Here is a 6,271-nt window from a genome sequence, read left to right as displayed (position 1 = left end):
ATAAGTTACTTCTCTCACCAAAGTCTGCTGCCACGTGTTGGAAGCAAGATGGCTGCTGATGTTCAGCCTTCCTCTGTCCTCTTAAGGCTCTGTGGGCCCAGATTTTTCCAGTATCAGCTGTAGGCCATCAGGCTCTCTAGGCTTTGTCTCTCTCCCTGGGTCTCAATTCTCTCTGGGCTCAGGCTTACTTCTCTCCACAAGGTCAAGTGTGGACTATCAGGTGAACGGCTGGTCTCTCTTCCTGGGGCTTCTGCCATGTCTGTGGAGCTGTCTCTATTCCTCCGTGTTCTTCTCCTGTGTTTACTTCTGGGCTCCAGGATCAAAACTCTCAACTCTTGTACTTTTCCATGTCTTTTCTCTGTGAGTCCCTGCCCATCAAGGGGGTGGGGATGCAACATCCTACTGCTGTGGCCAATTCAAAGCCTTAATCATTATTTTAAAAAGTGAAACCTCTGAATCCAATATAATCTAATATGCCTGGAGGGGCAGACCAGTTTACAAACATAATCCAGTATCTATTTTTGTAATTAATAAACAATATCAAACTGCTACAACCTTGTACATGGGAAGCAAGTGCTTAACCACTGAGCTACATCTGCTCCCCAATGAGAATTGGTTTACTTGTTTGTCTTTAGAAGGTGCTGGAGATTAAACATGGGACCTCATACATGGGAAGCGGGCACTCAACCACTTGAGCTACATCTGCTCCCCTTTATTTTATTTTTAAAGAAGATTTAGATTACATAAATGTTTCATCGAAAATATAAGCGATACCCATATACACCCCCCCACACACACACTTTTCCCCATTAACAACTTCTTTCATTAGTGTGGTACATTTGATACAAACAAAAATTTTTTTAGTGGGAAAAAAAGTCAGTGGTGATAACAATGGGTCTTTAAGTTATTTCAGTAATATATGGGAACTAGTCCACACTGGCTCAGAGAGCCAGTTGTTAAATTTTTAGGAATTTTGAAAGCTAGTTATTAAACAAGTCATTTTTAAAAATTAAATTATATATAAATTTGCAACTTAGCAATTTATATTATCACATTATACATTGCGACTGAATTAATTATATTAGTTATATTAAAAACAAAGGTAATAGAGTGGATATGGCTCAAGCAGTTGAGTGTCCACATCCCACATGGGAGGTCCGGGATTCAGTTCCTGGTGCCTCCTAGAAAAAACGAAAAAACAAAGAACCATCAAAACAAAACCAGGAAGTGGACTTGGCCCAGTGGTTAGGGCATCCATCTACCACATGGGAGGTCCGAGGTTCAAACCCCAGGCCTCCTTGATCTGTGTGGAGCTGGCCCATGCGCAGTGCTGATGCACGCAAGGAGTGCCCTGTCATGCAGGGTGTCCCCCGTGTAGGGGAGCCCCACGTGCAAGGAGTGCACCCCGTAAGGAGAGCCGCCCAGCAAGAAAGAAAGTGCAGCCTGCCTAAGAATGGCGCTGCACACACGGAGAGCTGACACAAGATGACGCAACAAAAAGAAACACAGATTCCCATGCCGCTGACAACAGAAGCGGACAAAGAAGAAGATGCAGCAAATAGACACAGTGAACAGACAACCGGGGTGGGGGGAAGGGGAGAGAAATAAATAAATAAATCTTTAAAAAATAAAACAAAACAAAACGAAACAAAACAAAACCAAAGCAAGGGAGACAATGTGGCTCAGTGGTTGAGCACCAGCCCCTTACACATACATACACACACACATACACACAACAACAAAAAGACAAAGGTAATACTCAAACTCACTGCTTCCTAATTATTTTAGTACATGCTATTATCTATGTTTGTGAAGTTACTTACATCTTTTGAAGAAAATACTATTTAATGGTATGCTCTTCTCTTCCCAACTTCATGATCAGTGATGTAGCACTGGTAGCTTGAAATTAGCCATGGTGGGAGAATTTACATCACAGAAATTGGTAAATGATACAAAAACATGGGCTTGATTTGTTTTTTTGATTGTCTAGACTTAAAGTGACAGTAAAATATTAAAAATGCATATTAAATTTAAGAGTGTCATGACTATAGATGCTGTATTGTCAAGAGCATAAAAAAACTGAAGAAATATTGTTCCAGTAGTAAAAAACTATTATCCAGTTCACCAAACAAATTTCTCAAGTCATTGACAAATGAGTGAAGTTCTGACATAAATCTTCATTGTTTCACTTTGATCTCACTGATCAATGTAAATGAATTTTCAACTAAGATTTGCAGCTAAATTTGTTTGGCAATTGTAACCATAGTTGTGTAGTGATTCAAGAGTTTGGCAAAAGTCAAAAGCATTCTCTGAGAATCAGGTGACTACAGGAAATTTACAATAAAGAATATTGTATACCTTATTAATTTTTATAAATTGTGTGCTACACATCCTTTATAGCTGTAAAATTTATAATAATTATATACATATATACACATGTATAATTTTTTTTTGATAGCTGGTTGTTAATTGTTTACCCGTATATAGACACACCATGGCTGACCTCACTGAATGTGGAGTTGGAAAGAGATGGGTATTAGCACAGTGTGAATACTTTTATGAATCCCAAAAAGAAAAATATTATGTTTTTGAACTAATCCATTCCTGTGAGTGTGGGGCCTTTTGATTGGACTACATCAGTGAGGTGTGAGACAGCTTGGGTCTCCGTCCTCTTGCTGGGTCTGATATAAATGGAGACACAGAGAGAGACACACACAGGGAAAAAGGAAGCTACCATTTTTTATCCTGCCATGTGAGAGGACTCCAGGTTCGCCTACAGCTGCAGAAAGGCAGAGAAGCTCAGAGAGACTGAGAGAGGAGGCTCAGAAAGAGAGCAGCCCTATGCCTGGTTGCACACAGATGAGCTCTGGGAGACAGTAGATTATGGAGGGAAAGGCAGAGATGTGGCAGAGATGCCTGCCATCTTGCTTTACCACTTGGTAGCTGACTTTGGTGAGAAATCATCTCTGACGGTGCCTTGATCTGGACATTTCACAGCTTCCTATATCAATCTTGGCTCTCTTCCCAAGGTCAGATGTAAGCTACCAGGGAAATGGTCCATCTCTCCCCAGGGCTTTAGCTGTTTGAGCCTTCTCCTTCATATAACAGGATCAAAAATGACAAAGTTCTCTCTTCTGTGTGTCTTCTTCAGTTAGTGTCCATTTATATTGGCCCACCAAGGGGGCAGGAACTCAACTTGAGTCACCCCTTACTGATGTGGTCAAATCAAAGCTCTAATCTTAACAGGTAATTTAATCAAGGGTCCCTCAACTATATCTGGATATCACACCCAGAAGAAGAGATTGGTTTACAAACATAATCTTTCTCTTTTCGGGATTTGCACTCTACTTTGTGAATCCAAAAAAGATATTATAGTATTAAAAAAAAACTTAAATCCTTTCAGTAGCAATGCTAAGTACAAAATCACACCATAATCAGTTATAGAAATATAGTTTGTCTTGGGGCAAAGTCCCCTCTGGCTTTTGACCTGTGAGACTTAAAAAACAAGTTATCTGCTTCCAATATACAAATGAGGCACAGACATAGGATAAACATTTGCATTACCATTAGGAGAATTTGGGAGGGAAACACACATCAAGGGTCCCAACGATTCAGAAAACCTGCAAGGCACACTCCATTAGATTTCAAAGTCTGAGAGTCTTCTTAAGATGATGGTTTCCTCTCCTCCTCTGGGCCTCATGGGGGCCCACCCTTTCCACAGGCTTGACAAAAGGTTATTTTCTTGGTTTCACCCTCATCAAGCATCTGGGTGGTGGTCAAACTCCAGACCTCACTCTCCAAGAACATGGGAGTGATGGCCACACTTTCCCCTATCTCTGGGGTACAGATGCAATCCCCTTAGTAGAGTGAGGTGGTGGCAACATTCTCCCTAAACTCTCACACACAGACCCAACCTCCTCAGAACAGTGAGGTGGTGACCTGGCCTTCCTTATCTATGGGGAACAGACCTACCCCCCTCAAAGCAGTGGGGTGGCAACCTCACTCTCCCCAACCTATGGGAAATGTGTTCCACCCTCTCTGTAGCCTGGGGTGGCAAAGCTCTCCCTCAACAGAGGGCTGGAACATCCACCTTCTTCAAATGCCAGGGCAAACTCGCCTTCTTTGTGCACATGGGTGGGGTCCCTCTCTTGGCTCAAGGAGATGTCTTAATTCCAGACCTCAGCTTCTATGGTTTTCCTCTTAAAGCTGTTTTCCTTTCTGTCTCTCCCCTCTACACCCCTTTCAGTCCAGGCTGACAGTAGTTTTGTTCATACAGCCCTCAAAAATCTCACAAAAAGATTGTTGGTTTGGCATGCAGGAAGCAGGGGTCCAAGTCATTAGACAGTAAGACTTTCCATAAGTCTTTCTTGGATAACTGTATTTTCAATACTGACTTACAAGTTTAGTTAAGTCCTCAAATGGGGCATTATCTTCTGGGGGCTTGATTTCCAGAGGCTTGGAATTTCTGGAATCAGTCTCTGGTTTCTTTGTGCCCAACAATTCACTTTTCAGATTATTTTCTCTCACATTTTGCTGTAAATTGCAAGGAAAAGCCAGCCTACATTCTCCAAGTTTACTTTGGAAAGCTCTTCAGCTAAATGTCCAGGCTTCCCATTTTCAAATTCTACCTTCCATATAACATCAGGAGTCAATCTTGCTAAGTTCTCTGCAACTTTAAAACACAAATTGCCTTTCCTCCAGTTTCCTATAACAGCTTCATCATTTTCTTCTAAGGCTTTATCAGAAATAACTTTAGGTTCCATATTCCTAACAATAGTCTCTTCAAAGCAATCTAAGTCTTTTCATTCAAGCATCTTACAATTCCTCCAAAAAATACCCCTCACCCATTGTATTAGTCAGCCAAAGGGATGCTGATGCAAAGTACCAGAAATCTGTTGGTTTTAAAAATTTTATCAGATGTGGTGTTCTTTATTTTATTTTTGTTGGCTTTTCCAAAGGGTATTTATTTGGGGTAGAAGTTTACAGTTGCAAAGCCTTGAAGAGAAGAGTCCAACTCAAGGTACCATAAGAGGTACTTCCTCACCAAAACCCATTGCCACATGTTGAAACAAGATGGTGGGCCATGTCTGCGAGGGTTCAGCCTTCCTCTTCCTCATAAGGTTCCATGGGCCCAGCTTCTTTCACTCTCAGCTGTCAGCTAGAGGGCTCATTTCTTTCTGGGCTTAGCTGCTCTGGTTTCTTCACAAAGTGAGCTATAAACCATCAGGTGAATGGCTCATCTCTCTTCCTGGGGCCACAGGATCAAAGCTGATAAGTTCTGTTCTCTTCCTTGTTTATGGAGCTCTCTCTGTTCCTCTGAGTATCTTTTCTGTGTATCCACCTCTTTGTTCTCCTTGAGTGTCCATTTATATAGCCCACCAAGGGGTTAGGGACTAAACCCTGCGTGACCTAATGATGTGATTGAATCAAAGCCCTAATCATAACATAATCAAGTAATCGTAAAGCCTTTCAATTGAATACAATCAAAGGGTATCACACCTAGAGGAACAGACCAGGTTACAAACATCTCATTCTGGAATTCATAAATAATATTAAACTGCCACGCCCATTTATAAAACCATTCCAGGATTTTTGGTAATTTCAATAGACTATCCAATTCCTGTTACCAAATTCTGTATTAGTCTGTCAAAGGGCTGTTGATGCAGAGCACCAGAAATATGTTGGCTTTTAGAAAGGGTATATATTTGGGATAAAAGCTTATAGTTACAAGGCCAAGAGTCCAACTCAATGTTGCTTTCTCACCAAAGTCAGCTTGGCACGTGTTGAAGTAAGATGGTGAGCAATCTTTGCCCCGTACTTAATTTAATACAGTCAAAAGGTATCACAACCAGAGGAAAAGATTAGTTTACAAATATTCTTTCTCTTTTTGGGATTCACAAAAATAATCTCAAACTGTCACAGTGTGATTTTCAGGAAACAGAGTCTTATTTAAATTTAAAAGAATGAAGATTTTGTCCATTTCTCTTTAAGGGCAAAATTTTCTGAAGGCTAATATTCACTTGATAATAAACATGTATTAAACCTACTAGGAGCCAGATGGTATTGTTAGGAAGTAGAGATGACACTCAATATTATACAGTTAGTTAAAAGTACTTGGGGAGGCAGATTTGGCTCAACCGATAAAGCTTCTGCCTACCACATGGAAGGTCCAGGGTTCAAACCCAGAGCCTCCTGACCCCTGTGATGAGCTGGCCCAGGCGCAGTGCTGATGCGTGCAAAGAGTGTTCTGCCACGCAGGGGTGTCCCCCAT

The sequence above is a fragment of the Dasypus novemcinctus genome, chromosome 12, assembly GCF_030445035.2.
Source record: "Dasypus novemcinctus isolate mDasNov1 chromosome 12, mDasNov1.1.hap2, whole genome shotgun sequence".
Lineage (NCBI taxonomy): Eukaryota > Metazoa > Chordata > Mammalia > Cingulata > Dasypodidae > Dasypus > Dasypus novemcinctus.
The sequence above is the reverse complement of the archived record's forward strand: the minus strand, read 5'-3'. Positions refer to the sequence as shown.